At 51.1% G+C, this 20196-nt stretch overlaps 1 long non-coding RNA gene across 2 annotated transcripts; it reads left to right on the forward strand.

Moving 5' to 3' along the window:
• Positions 1–15119: 15119 nt before the first annotated feature.
• On the forward strand, positions 15120–19758 carry LOC123613650 (uncharacterized). Of its 2 annotated transcripts, XR_006721031.2 has the most exons (3): positions 15120–15276; positions 15456–15766; positions 18565–19758. It is a non-coding gene; the product is annotated as an uncharacterized LOC123613650 (long non-coding RNA). The 2 variants fall into 2 exon arrangements; XR_012500496.1 differs by lacking the exon at positions 18565–19758 and having other exon boundaries at positions 15456–18305.
• Positions 19759–20196: the final 438 nt, after the last annotated feature.

Consider the following 20196-nt stretch of genomic DNA (forward strand, 5'->3'; position numbering starts at 1 on the left):
AGCATCCTGAGAGGACCGGATGGAAGCTGTGTCACTTTTTATGATCTAGCCTCAGAAGTCACACAGTGTCACTCCGAATACAGCCGCAAGCCCACCTGGATTCGAAGGAGAGGACCACAAATCCCACACCTCAGTCTGAGGGCCGTCTTAGAATTGCAGCCATCTTGGGAAAATACAGCGTGCTGGGCCTGGCTGACGAGACCCACGGCAGTCAGAAAAAGCCTGGGGCAGAGCTTTGATCAGTTTTCCCTTTTTTAATAAGAAAAAAAAGTGTGTGTGTCTAGAAAATTTTTGTACGTGTTCACAAGAAACAGTTGACAATAATTTCCTCCAAGGAACGAGACTGGAAATCCACGTGGAAGAAAACCTAGCTTTTCATTGCACGTCTCTCGACTGTTTGAATCGTTTATCATGTGCTTGTGTTATTTTCATAACACTAAATAGAATTTTAAAGTGACAAATGGGGATATTCTGAGTTGATTATACACATTTTCCTTTTATCTCTATTGAGAGCATTAGATTCTTTTGGAGGCCAACCAAGTGATGCAAAGGAGGAAAAAAATTTTCTGATTTTCAGTCAAGACATCAATTTCCATTTTGTACTCACTAGACGACAATTTGGCAAAATCAGAATCACATTTGCACATGCAAGAAATTCTTAATTTCTCACAGCGGCGGTTACCCATCATGGTGCACGTTCCAGTCACCTGGAGAGCTTCACAGAACGGGATCCCTAGCCCTGCTTCTGACTTACTAAATCACAGCTTCCGGGGCAGGCAGCCACGAATCTGTCCTGAAAGCTCTCCGACCTGATTCTGATACCGTCACCCCAGCCCTGGGCTTTTGAACTTAGCTTTGGGAAGAACACAACTGGTGGCCCCGCCTCTAGGCGGGGACCCCCATGGACTCCAGCCCGTCGTTCCCGGTGTGGGCCCCGAGGCTGCTAGGGGTGCAGAGTCTCAGGTCCCAGCCCAAGGCTGCCAAATCAGAGTCCACAGCTTGGAACGACCCCTCGAGGATTCTCATTCACGTTAAAGTGTGAGAAACGCTGATGAAAAGTGTATAATCCCAGGAACAGGGAACAAAACCAGCATCCTCATCTTCATGAAGCTTTTTTCACTTGGGGAAGAAGGACAGTAAATAATAATGGTAATATGCATTATCTATGATATATATATAATGATATTGATACATCTATTTATAGAAGTTATATAAATTACATGACATAAATATATATTATATATGATGTAATATGTGTGTGTGTATGCTAGCTACATACATCATATATGTATATATGTAATATAAATATAATTTGTTTATTTAAATGTTGTATGCAACACTGGTGATTTTGAAAATAACCGATGACCAGTGGATTGTTGGCCTTAAGTTAAAAATAGCATGTCAGATGTTGATAACTCAGTGCTAAGGAAGAGGAAAGGAGTGTGGAGGATACACCTGCATCTCTCAAGCAGTACATGAGACAGGAGGGAAGGGGGCAGGGCACAGCCATTCAAGGAATGACACAGCAACTACCACCAAAATGGTGGAAGATTCAACTCCCAGTTGGCCTTGAAGATTAAGATGGCGGGAGATTTGACTTCTGGTAGACTTTGAGCTTCATTATACGCTCATTGTAACATATTAGCATGGTGACTAACATGCCCACAGGCACCATGACAGCCCCAAGGCTAACCACAAAAGGCCAAAAATTGGTGGTGGCCCAATTCCTGGGAATCCCAGCCCCTTCCCCAGGGTAGTGGGAATGGCCCCACCTGTAGGCGTGTGAAGGTACTGAGCCCATAAAAACTGGCAACACCACGCCTGGCGGCCCTTTGTCGCTCCCTCCTCTTCGGCGACGGCCCACACTCTGTCTACGGAGTGTGTGCCAACTTTCACTTTAATCTGAGCACCCAAGCCCCACACCTCTTTCTTTGCCTTTCCCTTGCCTTATACACTAAGAAGTATGTACCTCTAAATAAATCCACCTTTACTCAACGGTGGCTCGCACTTGAATTCTTTCCTATGCGAAGCCAAGGACCCACACTTGGGGGGGCACGTCCCGGGGACTCAAACCAGACCTGGGACACAGGCCAGCCCTCCACACGCTCCACATCCATTTTTTCCTGCATCAGAAAGACCTCGCTGGAAAGACAGCACTTGAATAAGAGCCTGGAGGAGGCGAGGGCAGGGGTCCTGCAGAAATCTGGTGAAGAGAATTCCTGGCAGAGGGAACAGCCAGTGCAAAGGCCCTTCCAGGGAGCGGGAGCCGGGAGCGGGGTGCATTGTAAAGCCTCTGTCTTCTGCTCGGAGTGAGATGGGAGCCTGGGTAGGCTTTGGGGAGCAGTGACCTGGTCTAACTGAAGTTGTCAAAGCATCTCTCTGGCTGCTGAGTGAGAGCTCACTGTGGGGCAGCTGGAGACACGGGGAGCCCAGCACAAAGCTACTGCAGCAAGCTGGGGGAGAGATGGCGCGGCCCAGTGCGGGGTCAGCCTGGGGGCTGCGAGAGCCGGTCCGATGCCGCAGCCTGCCCTACAGAGGCCATCTGTGACAGCCCCCTCTCCCCATGTCCAGGAGCTAGAGAAAAGCTGGCATTGTCTGTGTCACGTGCGCCACGGGGGGAAGCTACACAAAGCGCAGGTAGTCAGTGGTAAGAGAGCTGAAGCTGTGTCTCATTTGCCCGTGTTTGCATCAGAGGGCCCTGCTCATGAAGGCGCTGTCTGACTGTCATTTGCAAAGGTTAGCGTGCCGTGTTGTTTCACTGTTCTATATAAAGCACCGTAATGGTTGCCAGCGGGGAACATTAGAGCCCCCGCAAAGCACAGGAGACATAAAAACACCGCCTAGTTTCCACCCAGGTTTGGCAACCTGGGTGACGCACACGCAGTCGCTCTTTTCACTCGTTCCCCAGCTTAGTGACTCCCATTCGTCTCTATCAGCGACGGCAATTAAGTAGCACGATTGCGGCGGGGAGCAGGCCTGGGGGGGGAGGCAGAGAGAGCGGGGTGCGGGGGCAGCATCTCCGTTAAGCTGTGCCCACACCACGCAGACCGCCTCACTGCCCACGCAGGCTCATTAAAATGTTCTCTCCCTCGGGTTCACCCTGGTCCAAACTCGACATCTTCCAACCACCCCAGCGCATCCCGGCAGCCACTCCCCTGCATCTCAGCAGCCTGAGGTTGGTGTGGTGAGTCAGCAGGAAGAGCTCCTCCAGAGAGATCCCAGGGACAGACAGACGCTGCCATTGCTCGGGGAGAGGTGCGCACGTCATGCCGTCAGTGAGTGAGGTTGTCCAAGACAAGAGGGAAGTGCAGGCTCACAGGCGCTCCAGACGGACCAGTTCTGCTCCCTGATTTCACCACTGATGAGGAACGCAAAGCCTGGAGAAGCTGAGGGAAGGGCTCAAGGTTGCACATGGGGTTGGTACCTGAACAGTGAATTAAACACGGGGCCCCTTCCTCCCAGCTCCAAGTGGCCCTTTTGTGTTTACGATGCGGGACGCGCTTCCTTAGGTGCTGATCCGGAGCGGCTTCCTCCGCCACCTGTCAAAGTTAGTGCTTCCCTGGGGAACCCTGAACGCCACCCCGGCCTCTACAGTCACACCCTCCCTTTCTATCAAGAAGTATCATGAGAAAATCATAGCTGACGTCCAGGTTCCCAGCCTTTTCTCTGCTACAACCCCCTTCGGGCAAGCTTGCTTTACCTTCCTCGAGGCCGCTGGCTGCCTCTGTCATCCTTGCCCCTTTGTGTCCCGCCTTCCTGCTTCTCCTGGGGAGGCCATTGTGCAGAGAGACGGGAGGAGAGACACTGGCTTTCATAAACAGATGAGGGTTTCGCTTGTCCCCATTTGTTGGCAAAGCCTCTCTCCTTGACCAAACTTTCCGCAGGCTCCTCCGAGCCCTTGTCTCCACTAGGCCTCGGCCTTGGCCCCTGTCTTTGCCTGCAAGAACCCTTCTAAGTCCATTTAGAGAGAATCCCCCAGCCTTGCTATCTGGTCGGTGGGCCCGCCTCCAGCAAGAATCCAGTTAAGGCAGTTTAGCAAGAGCCACTCCCCCACCCTTGACTTCCCCTCTTAGCAGTTCTCCCCGCACTGGCCCCTCTCACTCTGCTTGCTGGGCTGTAAATCCCCACCTGTCCTGGCTGCGCTTGGAGTGGAGCCCAGTCTCTCTCCCCTACTGCGACAGTCTTGTCATCTCTTGCAATTGTCCTGAATAAAGTCTGACCGCTTTGACAAGTGTCGGAACAATGTTTTCTTTACCAGTATATATATATATATGAGGGAGGTTGGAAGTAAATCCACCAGAATGTGAAGAATGATCATCTCTGGGTGGTACCCGATTTTATACTTTTTGGAAACTTTAAAACTTTGTTGTACATCAGTACAAAAAAAATTGGTTTCTTTATCAGAAAAAAAACAAAAAGAAATGAAAGTATAATCATGTGGAGTTTGAGGAAGTCAACAGCTTCAAATAGCTCATAGCTATTGAATATTTTTAAATTTATTCTTAGCTTTTTAAAAATAAATTCTATTTTTTTACACAAAGAAACACTCTGCCCACAGGGATTGACTGTGCGTTGAGCCACTGAGTGGAAAAACATTAGCCTTTAGGGTCATGCTTGCCCAGAACCTCTTTTCACACATCCCCCTCGCCGGTGACAGTCCTGCACGAAGGGTGAGTCACCTGGCCGGAGAGCTGAGTGGTCAGGGGCAGCAGGAAGGGGACAGGAGACACCGTCAAGGAGCGAGTGAGGCAGAGTCTTTGGTTGGGGAATATACGTGAGGGTCGATCAAGCACGTAAAGCAGAAGAGAAATGTTTCTTAACATCCCCGAGGCTCACCCGCCCAGTCATGACACGTCTCCAGCCTGGACGTGTCGCACGCCTCTCCAGCTTCTACACCACTGCACAGTTAGGACGGGGCCCGCCACGGAGCCGTCCACCTGAGCCACTACCTGAGATGGAACTGAAAACCTAAGTGCATCCAAATTTTAGTCATACTTCAAAGGGATCCTTCACTTCATGATTAGAGGAAAATGTCAAATTCTGTCCTTTTCTGGGCCAGAATTGAAGCTGCTTTATAAAAAGAATAAACACACCTTGGCTTCAAATTGAAAAGGACCCAGGTTCACGTAACATGACAGAACGTGGATTCCTAGGGGCAGATGGACCTTAAAGGTCACCTTACAGAAGAGGAAACCAGGGCCAAGGCAAGGCAAGATTTCTCATCATTTCCTTTCGTTTTCTTTACACTGTTTTTAAAATTATATAAGCAATACAGAAAAGTCGACTTTCTTTAGAAATTCATGTAGTAGAAAGGGTATGACTTCTGATACTTGTCCACATCGGTAAGAGTGTGTGCAGAAATCTGTAATTCTGCTGTCACTGAGGCAGCCAGATAAATGAGGTCACACTGTACTTTGTACATGGTTTTTTCTTTAATGCCTGGTCTTGGAGATCTTGCTGTTCTAAAACATGGATCCACTTCATTCTGTTGTACCTTAGTTTACAGAATCACTCCCCTATAGAGAGCTATTTAAGTTATTTTCAACTTTGAGCCATCGCCAAAAAAAACAAAAACAAAAACAAAAAAACTTTCATCTCTAACCTCTTATATTCAAAACTCAACTCTGGATGGCCTTCCCCCACTCACCCCAGGGGGCCCCAGGGAGGACCCTGCTCCATCTTCAATGTCCCCCATCCAGGTTGACAGCCAAGGAGTCAGCCTTGATCCCAGGTTCAGGGTCGGGAAGTCACGTGGCTTCCGTCCGCAGACACCGCAGGCCCTGAGCACCTCTCAGCTCCCCTGCTGCCGCCCGCGTCCAGGCCAGGAGCAACACAGCCTCTGCCTGGGGCCCTTGCTTCTGTCCCCTTGCCCAGACCACGTATCCTCTACACAGCTGCCGGCGGATTCTGGGAACACAAAATTCAGGCAGTGTAACCTTCCTTGCTCAAAATCCTGCAAAACTCCCATTTTATGTACAAAGTCAGCCGAAGTGCTTACAGCGTCCAGCAAGGCCCCTCGGGCTGGTGCCCCTTTACCCACGGTCTCCCTTTCCTACCCCCCATCCCTTGCTCCAAGTACACCAGCTTCTTCGCTGTTTCTCAGACATGCCGAGCACACGCCCACCTCAGGTCTTCGCCCTGCTGCTCCTGCACATACCTACATGACACCTTCCCTTCCCGCTGCAGGCCTTTGCTCAAAGCCCACCTTCTCAGTGAGGCCCACCCTGTCCCCTGCTTCCACCTCCCGCCGCCCCTGAGTACTTCTGCTTCTCCCGGCGGCGTTCAGGACACACTAACCCAAAACATGGCACCTTGGCACATTGCATGGCTTCAGCTGAAGGCATTTGAGAAAATGGCAGAAGCAAGAGGGTCATTCTGACCTTCCCCACCCTCTCCCTGAAAACAGGTCATAAAACCCTCATGTGAGAGGTGCCCTCCCCACACCCAGAGGAAAGGGCATCCTTATCTCTGAAGACAAGGGGGAACCAGGACAAATCCTGACAAACGGGCCTTGCTAAGCTCCCCCCAGTTTACTACAATTTCCTCCTCGTCCCTAACCTGTCACATCCTCGCAGGGCTATGTCTTCACCAAACCCAGCATAAAAATGCTCAGGTCTTCAAACTATTCCTTCTGGTCTTCATTTCCTTAAGGTTCCTGTGTCACATAAAATATATTTTAAATAGATTCGTATGCTTTTGTCCTGTTAAACTTTGTTTAATTTTCAGGCCCAGCCAGGACCCTAAGAGTGTCAAGGAGAACGTCCTCCTCTCCTGTGCTCCCTTGTGCTTACTACTGTCTAAAGTCCTAGAGAACTGACATGCTCCTTAGGTTCGTTGCTCACCGTCTATGAGCTCCAGCGAGAACACAAGCTCCATGAGGGCAGGGATCTTTGCCTGCCTTGTTCATTGATTTATCACGAGTGTCTCTGAACTCAGCACACAGTAGGCGCTTTATGAATATTTGGTGCATGAATTAATGATGCTTTCATGATTGTCCATTTGCATGTTTGTGAATACATTTCCTTAGGAGCTAGACCTTAAGTGAAATTGTTGGGCCAAAGAAGTTTGCATTTGAAATTTCAACAGACAGCACCATCCCGTACTCCAGAAAATGTGGCCAGTTTATACTTCCAACATCGGTGCGAGGGCGTCTGCTTCCTCACCCCTGATAGTAACTCATACAAAGGCTTGCGTTGTTTTGATATGGGTCCCGCCTCTGTGCTGGTGAGGTTGAGCGTTTAGTCTCACATTTGTTAGCCATTTATATTTCCTCTTTGAACTTACTATCTTTCAGTATCTGTAACAGGTTAAACTTTTTAAAAGAATATTGCAATTTTTTTCAAAAAAAAAAAAAAAAAGCCCAAGATTTGGGAATGAGCGAAAGAGATCCCCACTGGCGACGTGGGTGTTGCCGGGGACCGTCCAGCCACCACCTGGCTCCGCAGACGCGTGCGCCTTTCACTGACTGTGCGCTGGCGGGGCTGCTTCACATCCGGCAGGGGCAGCAGCGAGACTGAAGCCAGGTGGCAGCCGTGTAAGTGGTTCTTTTGTCCCAGAGAGAATATAACTCTCTGTAACGCAAATTCTGATTTGAATCTGTTTTAGCAACTGACTGACTCCTTCAATATTTAAGGAGCTAAATAAAATCTCAGGCGCGTGTTCATTTTATATTTGTCATGTTTCTAGCATCTTGAAAATTATACCTTAGCCGACTCTTCCCTAGTCAGCGTGAGGAATCCAGCTGCCCTGGGGGTTGGGGGCCAAGGAGGCATTTTAGAATTATCCACAGTGGTGATGCCAAGAGTTAATACTCTGTTTCTGACACTCAGAATAAGTTTTGAGTGAGATAATGGTCTCCAAAGGCAGGCTTTGTGCGGAGAAAAAGGGACTGTCTGAATTCCTACATCTCCCTCCTTTGCCATTTCAGGAGCCTGGAGGAGCTTGGAGATGCAGAAGGAAATGACAGGACGTCCAGGAGTCAGCCAAGAAAGGAGGGTGCCTAGCTTAACTGCTCTGGGTTGGAGGAGTGGAGACACATCTGTAAATTGGGGGGAACGTCAAAGGCAGCAGAGCATCAACCTTCTTCCCTTCCAGATGGTGGAAGGGGACGGCCTCGCTCTCACCGTCAGCCCCAGGAGTGGCGGGCACAACCAAGTCAGCCCAGTGTGCCCGGTGGCAGAAGGGCCAGGCAGGAGAAGGGAGGGCTGCAGGTAAACGCTCCCAAGCAGCCCTTGGCTCCCATGGGGCTGGTGTTGACAGATTTAGCAAATAAAAACATACACTGTCCAGTTACATTTGAATTTCAGATAAACAAGGAATAATTCTCTAGTGCAACCATGCACGATACAGTTTTTGAGACATGCAGTATATGGGGCATATTTATACTGAAAAAAAGTATTATTTGTTGTTTATCTGGAACTTGAATTTAACCAGCCATCCTGAATTTTACCCGGCAACCCTGCATGTGGCACTGATGGAACCCAGAGGAACCCGGGTGGCCAGCTGGGGAGCGTGCCAAAGGGCGAGGAGGACACTCCGGCGAGGGGAAGTGGCTCTGGGATGGGCCACGCGGCTCGAGAACACAGGCTGACCTCGGGGGGGGGGGGCGGAAGCGCACAGTGAGGCAGCAGTGGGGCCCGGCCAGCCAGAAAGGGCCGCAGGCACTGACCGAAGAGAGAGACCGGAACCCAAGGCATCAGTGCAGACCCGAGCCGCAGATGCCAGCGGGGAAGGAAGACGCAGGCACTGGACCAGTGGCATCTGGAGCGTCATCAATCCAAGGACTGAGGCAACACGAGGGAGCATCCAGAAGTCAACAAACAGATCCTCTGCTTGTCCTCAGCATCAGAGGCCACACAGGCCACCACCTCACCCACGCACCCAGCCGCACCTGAGGGAGGAAGCGGGCCGGGATGGAAGGAAGCCTAAGCATTTTATCCAGATGAGGCTGGCATCTACCTAAAGAGACCACGCTGTGTGCTGGTCCACAGAGTGTCTTGGTTCACCGACTAGAGAGGGCAAAATCATGGGGTCCCCGCAGAAGCGATAAGATCGGGCATAGAGAAATAAAGTGGAGTGTATTTTGGCTACACTTCAGAGTATATGGTAATTTTGTGGTTAAGCCATGCTCATTTTTGTGGGGCATTGTTTTAGCTTTTTTAAGATTGCTCTTTGGAGCGCTTTATATAGTAAGTAATCATTTAACTGCTGTATGTTACAGATATTTTCTGGTCATTATATTGTTGTAATTCAAAGGTTTTATGCCACCACTTATGCTGAAGTTTTAATTTTGATATAATTTATCAAAATCTATCAATTATGCCTTATGCATTTTGTGTCTTGCTTAAGGAAATTCTATCTCAAGATTATTAACAATGTTCCCATATTTTCTCTAATACTTTACTTTTATAGTTACTTGTACATTTGGCTTCTAAGTTACTGTATATAATGTATAGGATGATGTCATGATTTATTTTATAGCTGATAAGGCAAGAACTCTAGAATACACTTCATCATATGCTTTTTTAAAATCTTATTTGTATTTTATGGATTAATTTTGTGAGAACTGAAAAAGAGACGGTCTAAAAACACGGCAAGTCCCTTCACTTACTCAGCTCTCTGCTGGTGACGTTTAATAAGGATTTGTAATTCTTTTCACTTAGATTCTGCATGTTTGTTGTTACATTTATTACTAGGTATTTTTTAGTTTTGTGGCTATGGAATCTCATTCAGTATTACATTTTCTCATTTATTATTGCTAGGGCTTAAGAAATCTTTTGATTTTTCTATGTTGATCTTATATCAGAACACTTTATAGAACTCTCACTGGTTCTAATAACTTAGTTTTCTTTGATTTTCTAAGTTATCGTATAATTTCCAAATGTCTCATTTTTACCTCTCGTATCGTGTTGGCCTCTAGTAATGCTTACTAGTATTGCCGATTGTGCTGTCCTTGTCTTGTTCCCAGCTTTGATGGAGATGCCCCAGCTATTTGGTAGATACTTGTAACAAGCTGTTATGCTGACGTGTCAATAGCTTGTCAGCCCGTAGTATCAGCAGCTACCTGGTGCATCACCCTCCTCCCCAAGTACCCACGCTCCCTGCTCCCACCTGCCTGCTGCTACTTATGAAGTTAGGTGGCAGCCCACTTGGCTGCTCGAGCAAGACCCCATCAGTCACCTGGACAGATGACCCCAAGAACCCTTCCCCCTGCCTCCCCACTCGCAAGCTCGGCGCTCTGCTGGAGCCCCCACGCAGCACCCCTGGGCTGCTCCCACATTGAAAGAACCCTCACCTTCACTTTCAATCCGACTTCATCTCCTTTCTGACTTTCATGCATTCCTCATAATTTCAGGTCCATGTAAGGTAATACATGCAATCTTACAGAGGGGTAGTGGATGTGTTTTATGTCTTTTCTGGAATTTCTAGAGATCTGGTGCAAAATGGGGCATGGTTCGCAGGTGCGCTCAGTCTGGCACCTTTATCCAACCCCCACTTCCCCCACGAAGTCATGTTCACCCCTTCATCAAAGGCTCCCACCACCTCAGGGGAGGACCCTTTCCCCTTGTCAGCATGTCATCCAGAACTTCCGGTGCTGGACATGTTTTCTGATTCCACCAGGGTCTCTGGAATGAGAAGTCTGTCCAAGCCCCCGTGACCCATCATGAAAGCTATTTACAGAAGGGCTGGTTTCTTGCGTTGCAGCGCTTAATAAGCATAAGTCCAGAGATAATGTGGAAAGAAATAGGTAAGATTCCACACTGACAGCCATGACCATAAAGGTCTGTTTTAGAAGCTCAGACAAGCTGGCATTTGAGCTCAACTCGGACCTCACAGAGGGACTCATCACTAGAGCTAAAACTGCCCAAGAAAAATGCCCTCACGGGTCTTCTGTCAATTGACTGCACCACCCGAAGGGCAACAGTACTAGTACTTCTGGTTATTTAGAACCACTTTTGATCTTAAAAATTCATAATTACATATTGCCTGACTTTTGATACACCTTTGCTGGTTTGTAGGTCCTCTGGCTTGGTTTGATCTGCCCACTTGGGGATCACTTACCAGAAATCATTTCAGTCCCACTGGCTTTCCTCTCTAGGGAGCCACGGGAGAGTCAGGCTCAGAAAGAGAAACTCAGACAAGGGAGCTAATAAATTACTTTTACTCACATGCACCAAAAATTGCTGGTCTCAGGTGTTCAGACAAGTGGCTTGGTAGGATTTAAGAGTCCTCCCTAATTTGCTTTAATTAGATTCATTCTTTGCTGACTTTACATTTTCCAACTTGCCAGGGTGAAAGTTTCAGAAACAAAGTAGCTATGGAGGGTCCTGGGTTCCAGGATGGGGATGTTAGCTTTTTGGAAAACTGAGTCATGGCTAGAAAAAGACTTTCAAAGCCCTGAAGCAGTGAGCCTGAAATTCATCCTCAACACAGGAGGGGAAAGACGAGGTTAAGTTCCAACAGACATGACCGAGGCTTTGTGGGGCTTACTCCTGCATCCCTGGATCTGGCTTTACCTCCAAATGCTGTGCGGCAACTATGCACCCTCCACCCACAGAGCCACCAAACAGGGCAAAGCTGGTTCTCACAGACTGTCCCTGCACATTGTCCCGGCTGACAGAAACCCGACGATACGCAGTGGCCCTAGAGCAGGCGTGGGACTTGGGGGACGTCCCACAGCAAGCCACCAGTAACTTACTTACAGCTGGACAAGCAGATCCAGGGTGGACTCATGTTCCAAAGAGCAGTGATTCCAATTTGCCTGATGCTAAAGGATGCAGGATATCAGAGGATCTGGTTTTGATTGATTTATCTTGAGTTGGGATCCCCCAGAAACTGACCCTGACATGAGAATTTGAGTGTAAGTAGTTTATCTGGGAGGTGGTCCCAGGAAGTACCATGACAGGAATGGGGAAGTGAGGCCAGGAAGGGAAGCCACCCGACAGAGAAGGTGGGACGAGTCAGGACACCCTGTGGGCAACTGAGATCAAGCAGGCTGAGCACGCGGAGGCAGCGTACCACTCGGCGCAGAGCTGTCCCACCTTGGGATCGGGGTGAGGACGTGGGGTGCGTGCATCAAATACCATCATGGTTGGTTGAGGGCTGTTCCCAGGGGACGTTCACTTCTGCCTGCCCACCTTGACCAAGCATGCAGGAGAGGGCCCTCTGGTGGACAGCTGGGGGCACCTGCAGTGAGAAGCCCCCAGCATGCACTGAACAGTGGCCCGGAGGGCAGATGGTCAGGGCACTGGCCCACTTGCAGCCCTGCGAGATTTTCGCGCTTTGACAGCTGGGGTTCCCGAGCCCTCTGAGTGATGTGACTACCCTTGTCCTCTCCCCTGGGTGGACACGGCCCGACACTGTTTCTTGGGCCCTGCAGTGGCCTCACTCAGGCCAGGTTCACTCGCTACTGCACGGCCTCCCCAGGCATGCCCTTAGTCACTGGGAGTTTTACAAAGCGTACTGGCATGTGTAAGGGAGGAAAAAGTTTTCCTCGACTCTCTTAGGGTCCCCATCTGGGTCCAAAAATTAAACTGACAAAGACAGATCAACAGGAGCAAAGCATACAAGTATTATGGAATTTTTATACGTGCACAGGAGCCTTCACAAGAGAACGAAGACCTGGGGACGTAAGCAGAGCAGACAGCTTTGATACCTTGTAGTTGAAGAAACAATACATTTGTGAAGAACTGACAAGGCAAAGGGTTTGGGCTCGGGGAGTAAGTGGTAAAGAGGAGAGTGAGGGTAATAAGGTTTGTTTGTGCAGGTTTCTTGGCTCCCAAATTTCCCATCTCTGGTGCTAAAGACGCCTTCCCTCCTCCTGGTACAGGGAGGGCATCTTGCACACGGGAGTCCTATGACCTATTTCAGGGAAGCAGGGAGAGCAGGTGGGCCGGGGTGGCCTTCCTGCTTCAGCCGTCTTCTCTACTCCTCCAGCTCGGGCTAGTCCGTATGCCAAGGGGCCATCTTTGGGGCAGTGTGCCCTGAACCCCATCACGTCAGATAATAAAATCAGTCCCCCAAAAGAAAACCCTGCCCTGAAGACCCGGGAAGCAAGATGACTGCAGATTTCCAACCACAGCTTTTGTTGGCAGATCATTTAAACAGGGTCCCGTCACTCGTTAAAGTACCAGCACTCGCCCCGCGCTGTCAGCTCCTCGTGGGCTCAGCTTTATGGAGCTGAGTTTTAAATAAAGCCACTCTTTATTCCAAAACTTGCCGTGGCTTACCATTCCCTGAAGAGCAAGATCCAGCCCTCTGAGCCTTCCAGGCCCCCACAGTCAACACCCAGACAGGCTTCCCAGCCCAGACGCCAGTCAGTCCAGCTGCTGAGACAGGGATCAGCTGGGTCACCTGCAGCACGCTCCCCTGGGAGTACCCTCCATCCCTCTCTCCGCCCAACAACAATCTCTCATCAAAGGGGCAAGTCAAGACTTGCCTCCTCAGTGAAGCCCTCCCAGATCACTCCAGCCAACCTAGCCCGCCCTCTTGAGTCCCAGAGACAGGGCTTATCTGCACCACCCTCGTGAACTTGGGACACGCTTTGTGCTGGAGCCTCCCGTTTTATACAAGCTTTCTTAGCCCTCGGGATGAGGCAGCCCTGGAGGGAGTGAGCACTGTGTCACACTTCCTCCTGCCTCGCCAAGCTCCGAGCAAAGAGCAGGCGGGCACGTGCCCTTCTGTTGACGCTGCTAATGGAAGATGAGGCTCTGCCAGATGCACTGGGCAGAGCCTGTGTCCCACACACACCTGGACTCCCTTGGCCAGGTTAGCGCCAGGACCTAGCAAGCATGGGGTAACTGCCTGCTTGGTGAATTAGTCTGTGAGTCACCTCTGCCCTTGGCACTGATGGAATCTTAAATAAAAGCATTACTTGGACTTCATCCAATCCTTTCAGAGTTTTAGTCATTTTTGTGTTTTGATGTGGACCTCTCCACCTGCTCAAAAGGTTAACCTATGTCCCCAAATCTACCTTACAAAAAAGAATTCTGTGACCTTGATTTTACTTTTCCCTCCATAAAAAATAACCCTTGAAGGGAGAAAACAAATTTAGGTGGCTTTTTTATTTTCTTCTTTGGTACTAAAAGCATGGAAATTTGGTACACTCGGGACCCGGCATCCATGGTTGCCATGGTAGCTTGTCCTTTGAGAGGGTACAGGATCTTCCCACAATGCACTTCTCTGCAGACTCGCAGGGACTGGGCAGATGGAGCACAGAGCAGGCCCCTGTGCTGCTCATCTGTCTCCCCTGAAACTAGCCGAGAGCTCAGCAAACACGGGTAAGCATCATCCCAGATCACAGCTCATGGCCCATTTCATGTCCACAAATCGAGGAGAGTGACTGGGAAAGCAGGTCTGTATGCGACAGTGTGGTGGAAAACGACAGAAATGGACTCCAGCTAGCATCAGTCACACAGGAGGCTCTGCAGTAGGATCCAGGGGGCCCCAAGCAAGAAAGGTCAGGCTGGGAAGGGCTGGAACGGAACCCTGGAGACCCGGGCAGGATTTCTCTCCGCCCCCAGCCCCTGCTTCTCTCTGCGCGTGGCTGCACCCTTCTCTTCCCTTTGAGCCGTCGGACCTTCCCGCCTCCCCGCCACCCTCTGAGACAGACAGCTGGGACTCGGTGCCCCTGCCCCCATTCTCACACTCACATACCCCCAGGGTGATCTGCCGTGCCCTGAGAGGTGGGGTCGTAGTGGGCAAAAATGGCTGATAGAGGTCACCACTGTGGTTGAGGGAGGGCAGTTTAACAAGCTCACTGTGTGCTGTAAACATACCCCCGAAATGCATCTACAGCAGACCTCCTGCAAAGGAACACCCAAGGGGCAGCTTCAGAGCAAGGAGCACCAGGGCACTGGAGCGCACGCCCCAGATCCCCGAGTGCTAGGACATGAACCTCACCACCCGAGCCCGTTTCTAAGAGAATCAGCCCATTGAATTCCGTGGCTCCACTGAGGACACTTGAGGAGATGGGTCTCTCCTGATGGCTTCTACACAGAATCGAACACTGCTGAGTGGTCAGCATGCCTTGTTTTTGTGACAAATGTATTTTCCCCTGGCCTCTGACTGCTGCTGCCGGTGGGGTGGGACCGCCCCAGAGCAGGGCGAAATGGCAAAGGGTGGGCGAGCAGTCTCGGCGAGCCCTCCCCGTCCAGCTGCAGCAGGAGAGGCTTGCGTTCCGTCTCTGTCACCCTGCGTTTCCTGAGTGCTGACACATCCCAGGCCTGGGAGCGCCGTTGGGAGCCTCGTGTGAGCCAGCAAGAGAGACCTTTCAGGGTAGGTGCCCCAGTTCTCCATCGCTGCTTCAGGAAAGCCGTGACCTAAAACAACCGCAAATAACTGTTCTGCTCACAAGTCTGCCGTTTGGGCGCGCCGTGCTGGGGCAGCTCCTCCCTGGAGGCTGGGGTGGGGGTGGGGGGTCCACGCTGATTATGACCCGCTCTCCTCGTTCCCAGGTGGGGCTTCTGTCAGCTGGGAGCTCAGCCAGCGGTGGCCGGTGGCCTTGGATCCTGTCCCCGTGGCCCCTCCCAGGCCACTGGGCCTCCTCGCAGCCTGGCAGCTGGGTTCGGAAGGGCAGCCCCGCAAGAGGCAGGGAGAAGAAACGGCCTGGGCCAGAGAACTGGCAGCACGTCACCTCGGCTGTGCTCTCCTGGTCAGACAGGCACAGAAGCAGAGCAGGGGAAGGGAGCACAGACCCTGCCGCTCAACGGGAGGAGTGTCAAGGCACTGCGGGCCTCGCTTTAAAGGACCCCAGCTACGTGTGGATGTAAGTGTGGGAAATTAGCCTTGGCGGGGTGGAAGGTCAGCCTTGTCCTTCAGACCCTACTCCCCAAGGGCAGATGGGCCTCTTCCCCCGACCCCACCCCACCCCCACCCTGGGGACGGCAGCAGTCGCCCCCCCCACCCTCCCCCCAGCCCCTCACCAGCCCCGGGTTGGGGGTGAACGTCTGGACACACCCCCTGAGGTTTCAGCACCGAGGGAGGGCTGGTGGGGCTGGCGGGGGGGAGGGGGGTCAGAGAGGTGAAAGTTCAAGGAGTCAAGTCAAGGAGGGGAGGGGGAAGAGTTTTCTCAGCCATCCCTGGGGGTGCAGCCCAGCTCGGGGTGCCCCCAAGGGCCCCAGATCCGTCACAGGAGCTGGGACAGACCACAGAGCAGGAACCTCACAGACTCCATACGGCTTGAATCGGGGATCAGAAACGTTTTGAGCTCTGCAGGTCAGGATGGTCTCTGTCACACACTCCTCTTTGTGCCTTTAAAACCCTTTAGAAATGTAAAGCCCACTCTTAGCCTACGTCCCACACAGGACACGCCCACAGCCCCCTCCTCTCCAAAGTGTGGTCCAGGGGCCCAGCAGCTCATCAAAGTGCAGGCCCTCAGGTCTGCTCCAGGCTTCAGTCAGCCCTTGCTTAGGTGACGCCCCAGCTGCCTTCTCCTGTGTCCCCTGCGAGTCGGACAGGCCAACAGGAAGGCCTCTGCTGCGGCCTGGACCGGGCCTCCCTTCCACCACCAGGAGCGCAGACCAGGTCCCCCAAAACCAGCAGGGGAGGGCTCTTCCCCTAAACATGACAAAACTAGAGTCTCCCACTTTTCCACCAAAATATCTATGAAGGCACAGAGAACATGGAAATCACGCCACCATCATCATGGCTTGAGAGCGTGTCTGCAAACTGCTCAGCACCCCTCCCTCAGAGCTGGGGCCCGCTCCCCTGCCCTCCAACCTGGGCTCACCCCAGGGACTCACTTGTTATCCCGCAGAGAGGCAGAGTCCCTGCCAGGCCAGGTGGGAGAAGTCCTGCAGCCCCTCAGGGTCCTCATGGGACGCTCGCTCTGGGGAAGGGGGGAGTGGGGACAGCTGCCAGCTAACAAGCCATCTGCCTGGAGACCACCGAGCTGCAGAGGCCGCCCGGAGGCACCCCGGCCGCCAGCCCAGCTGGGCTCCCACCTGGCGGCCAGGTGAGAAACCATCTTGGACTCCACGCAGAGAAGCCCCCACGTACCTGTGACCCCAGGTGACATCTGGGCTGGGGGGAGGACAGCGGTGGAGGAAGGGGAGGAGTTTCCTTTGTGCTGCAAGCGAGTGTGTGAAGACAATGGCTGCAGAGAGGGAGAGGTGGTCACACGCTGGCAGCCACGTGCCTCGACCTCCAGCTGACAGAAATGGGCCTTCATTTGGAACCGACCTTGGTAAGAGTTACCTAACTGCAAAGCCAACTCACCAGGCTGTGGTGAGCTGAGCACAGCGTTCATGGCAGGGCTGAGTGAGGACTGTAGCGGCTGGTGCTCAGAAGACCCCATCTCCCCAGTGGCTTTCGGGGAGGGTGGAAGACAGCTGCCGTGGCCACGCAGGGCCCTCAGGTGCTGGGACCTGGGAGGGAGGCCGAGCCTCTGCGCTGAGGGGACAGGCTGAGGCGCTGGCAGCATCGGCCACACCAGGGACGATGGTTTTAGGAACTGACACTGTTAATCCAGGAGCAGAGAAGACACAGAGGCATGATCTGCAGTCAGGAAATTCCAACTGGAGCTTTACGTGCTAAACGCCATTTGCTGGACAGGCCGCTTCATTTCTCTGAGCCTCAGTTTCTGCAGCTGGAAAGTGTGGGTTAAAAATAACCATCTCAAGGGGACAGTCTGAGGAGTAACAGGATGTTTGGCCAGTCTCAAAGTATCTTCCACAAGATGCTTATGAACTACAAGGGGCAAAGTAGCCACTTCGTAGGGGAGAAGCCTGGCAGACACCCCCTTAGCTGAGTGACCCACATTATCGCCCGCTCCTCCCGCAATGAGACAGATCGGAGTCTGGTGCTTCCCGGCAGCGCGCGCCTCTGTGAACTCCTGCCCACAGCGCACAACCTGAATTACATCGTGGGGAGACATCAGAGAAACTCCAAACGAGGAACAGGCTACAACAGAACCGGCCTGCACTCTTCAAAAACGTCAAGGTGATGAAAGACAAAACGCTCCTGACTGTGGGAGATTTAAAAGACCTGACAACTGACTGCAGTGTTGGAGCCAGGGTTTTTTTTTTCCCTGCTGTAAAGGACTGAAATCCAAATGATGCCTATATGCAGGGCAGTATTCTATAAACGCTTAATTTCCTGATTTTTGTAACTGGGTAGTGGTCCTCTAAGAGGATTTTTGTTTTGGAGAAATATACTCTGAAGACTAAAGGGGTAAAGAATAAAGGAGCAGAGGGAGAGCATGTCTGTGACTTATTCTCAGTCGGGAAAAATATTCTTACATGTTTTCTGTAGATCTGAAATTGCTTCCAAAGTTTTAAGTTAAAAAGAAAACAAGCACCACCTCATAGCATTGCTGTCATTACTTTAAAAGGTGAAGCTGTCTCAAGGCCTCCGTCTCCGGCGTGTCCCCACCCCAGACTCCTGCATCCCTTCCTCCTGCCACTCTCCTCCCCCAGCTCTCCCAGGACCTCTTCACCCTCTCCAGCCAGCTGCTCTGCCTCCGTGTCCCTCCCACGCTCCATCTCCACCATGGCCCAAAAGATGTTTCTAAAAGGCAAATCTGACCTTATTTAAAACCCTTCCATGCCTCCCCCTGGCTTACAGGACAAATTCCAGATGAATGAGAACGAGACCCTCTGTGACCGGCTGCAGCCCATCCCTCCACTCCCTGCCCTTTCTCGAGCCCAGGCTTCTACAGCGTGAGGTGACCAGATGACTGGATGACCAGATGGCCAGATGAACAGACACTGCACCCTCCTCTGGACTCGCCATACTGTTCCCGCTTCCTCCTTTGGCCGTGCTATCTATTCTTTCTGGATGACTCTTCCTCTCTTTTCACCAAGACCCCCCTTTAACATCACCTCCTCAGTCTTCCTGACCCACCAGCCCAGGCCCCAGACAAATCCAGTCATGCCTTCTCCCTCCACAAACACACCTGGTGCAGGTAGGAATCTCAAGCCCCAACGCTGACAAGTGTTAGAGGCTAATTTTTTAATATCCCAGCTCCCTTTCCCCTTGAGTACAATAACCCTTCTAGCCTTTTCTAGCCTCTTCTAGCTGTTCCCAGCAGACTCAAGCCCTAGGTGCCCACAGTGGTGGCTGAGTTGATGGCAAGCCCTCTCGTGGTTGCTTTCCCTTCCTTGCACCCTCTCCTGACTCCTCTCCTGGGGTTCCCCCCACCACCCAAATAAAGTACTTGAACCCTTGTCTCAGGCTTTCCTTCTAGAGGAAATAAAACCAAGGTAGACAGTATATCTCAGTAATGTCAGCCCCCATCCTTGTCCCCTCTGTCCACGTGAACCGATAAACCACACAAGCCGGCAAGCCCCCTCTAAGGCGTTAACCTCGTGGTGCAACACCGGGTGACCCCTCATTTCATTTCCCTTTCCAGCTCTCTTCGGAACACTGACGCATAAAGGAAAGTACACGCTACTGTCCTCATATGTGGGGGTGTGAACATCTTTCAGATTTTGTATTTCAAACTTGAAAATATCAAGAACAAGGTATCAAGGAGAAAGCGGAGGAGAGGGATAAATCAGGAGTCTGGGATTAGCAGATGCAAACTCCTACATACACAATAGGCAAACAAGGCCCTACTGCAGAGCACAGGCAACTGTATTCAATATCCGTAATGACGTATAATTTAAAAGAATACAAATATGTATAAATGAATCACTATTCTGTACACCAGAAACTAACGCAATGTTGTAAATAAATTATCTTTCGATTAAAAAAAAATAAGGTACCAGCCTTCTTCACTCCAAGGGCAGAGATAAAACACTGTTAACACGGTGTATGAGTTCATTTTGGGTGACTTTTAAAAAAATATGCTTATATTTTTAGAGGAGTTTTAGGTTCACAGCAACTGAGTGGAAGGTACAGAGATTTCCCGTACAGCCCCTGTCCCCCGCACACGCACAGCCTCCCCGACAATCAACATCCCCCACCAAAGTGGTATATTTGCTACAACTGAAGAACCCAAATTAACACACCATAATCACCCGGCGTCCGCAGTGTACAGTACGGCTCACTCCTGGTGGTGTACATTCCATGGGTTTGGACCAATGTGTAATGACACGTCCACACCATTACAGTACCACACAGAGTAGTTCCACTTTCGTAAAAATCGTCTGTGTTCTGCCGATCACACCTCCCTTCCCCATAACCCTTGGCAACCACTGATCTTTTTATTGTCTCCATATTTTTCCTTTTGGATAATGTCATCTAATTGGAATC

The sequence above is a fragment of the Camelus bactrianus genome, chromosome 19 (genome assembly GCF_048773025.1).
Source record: "Camelus bactrianus isolate YW-2024 breed Bactrian camel chromosome 19, ASM4877302v1, whole genome shotgun sequence".
NCBI classification, from domain to species: Eukaryota; Metazoa; Chordata; class Mammalia; order Artiodactyla; family Camelidae; genus Camelus; species Camelus bactrianus.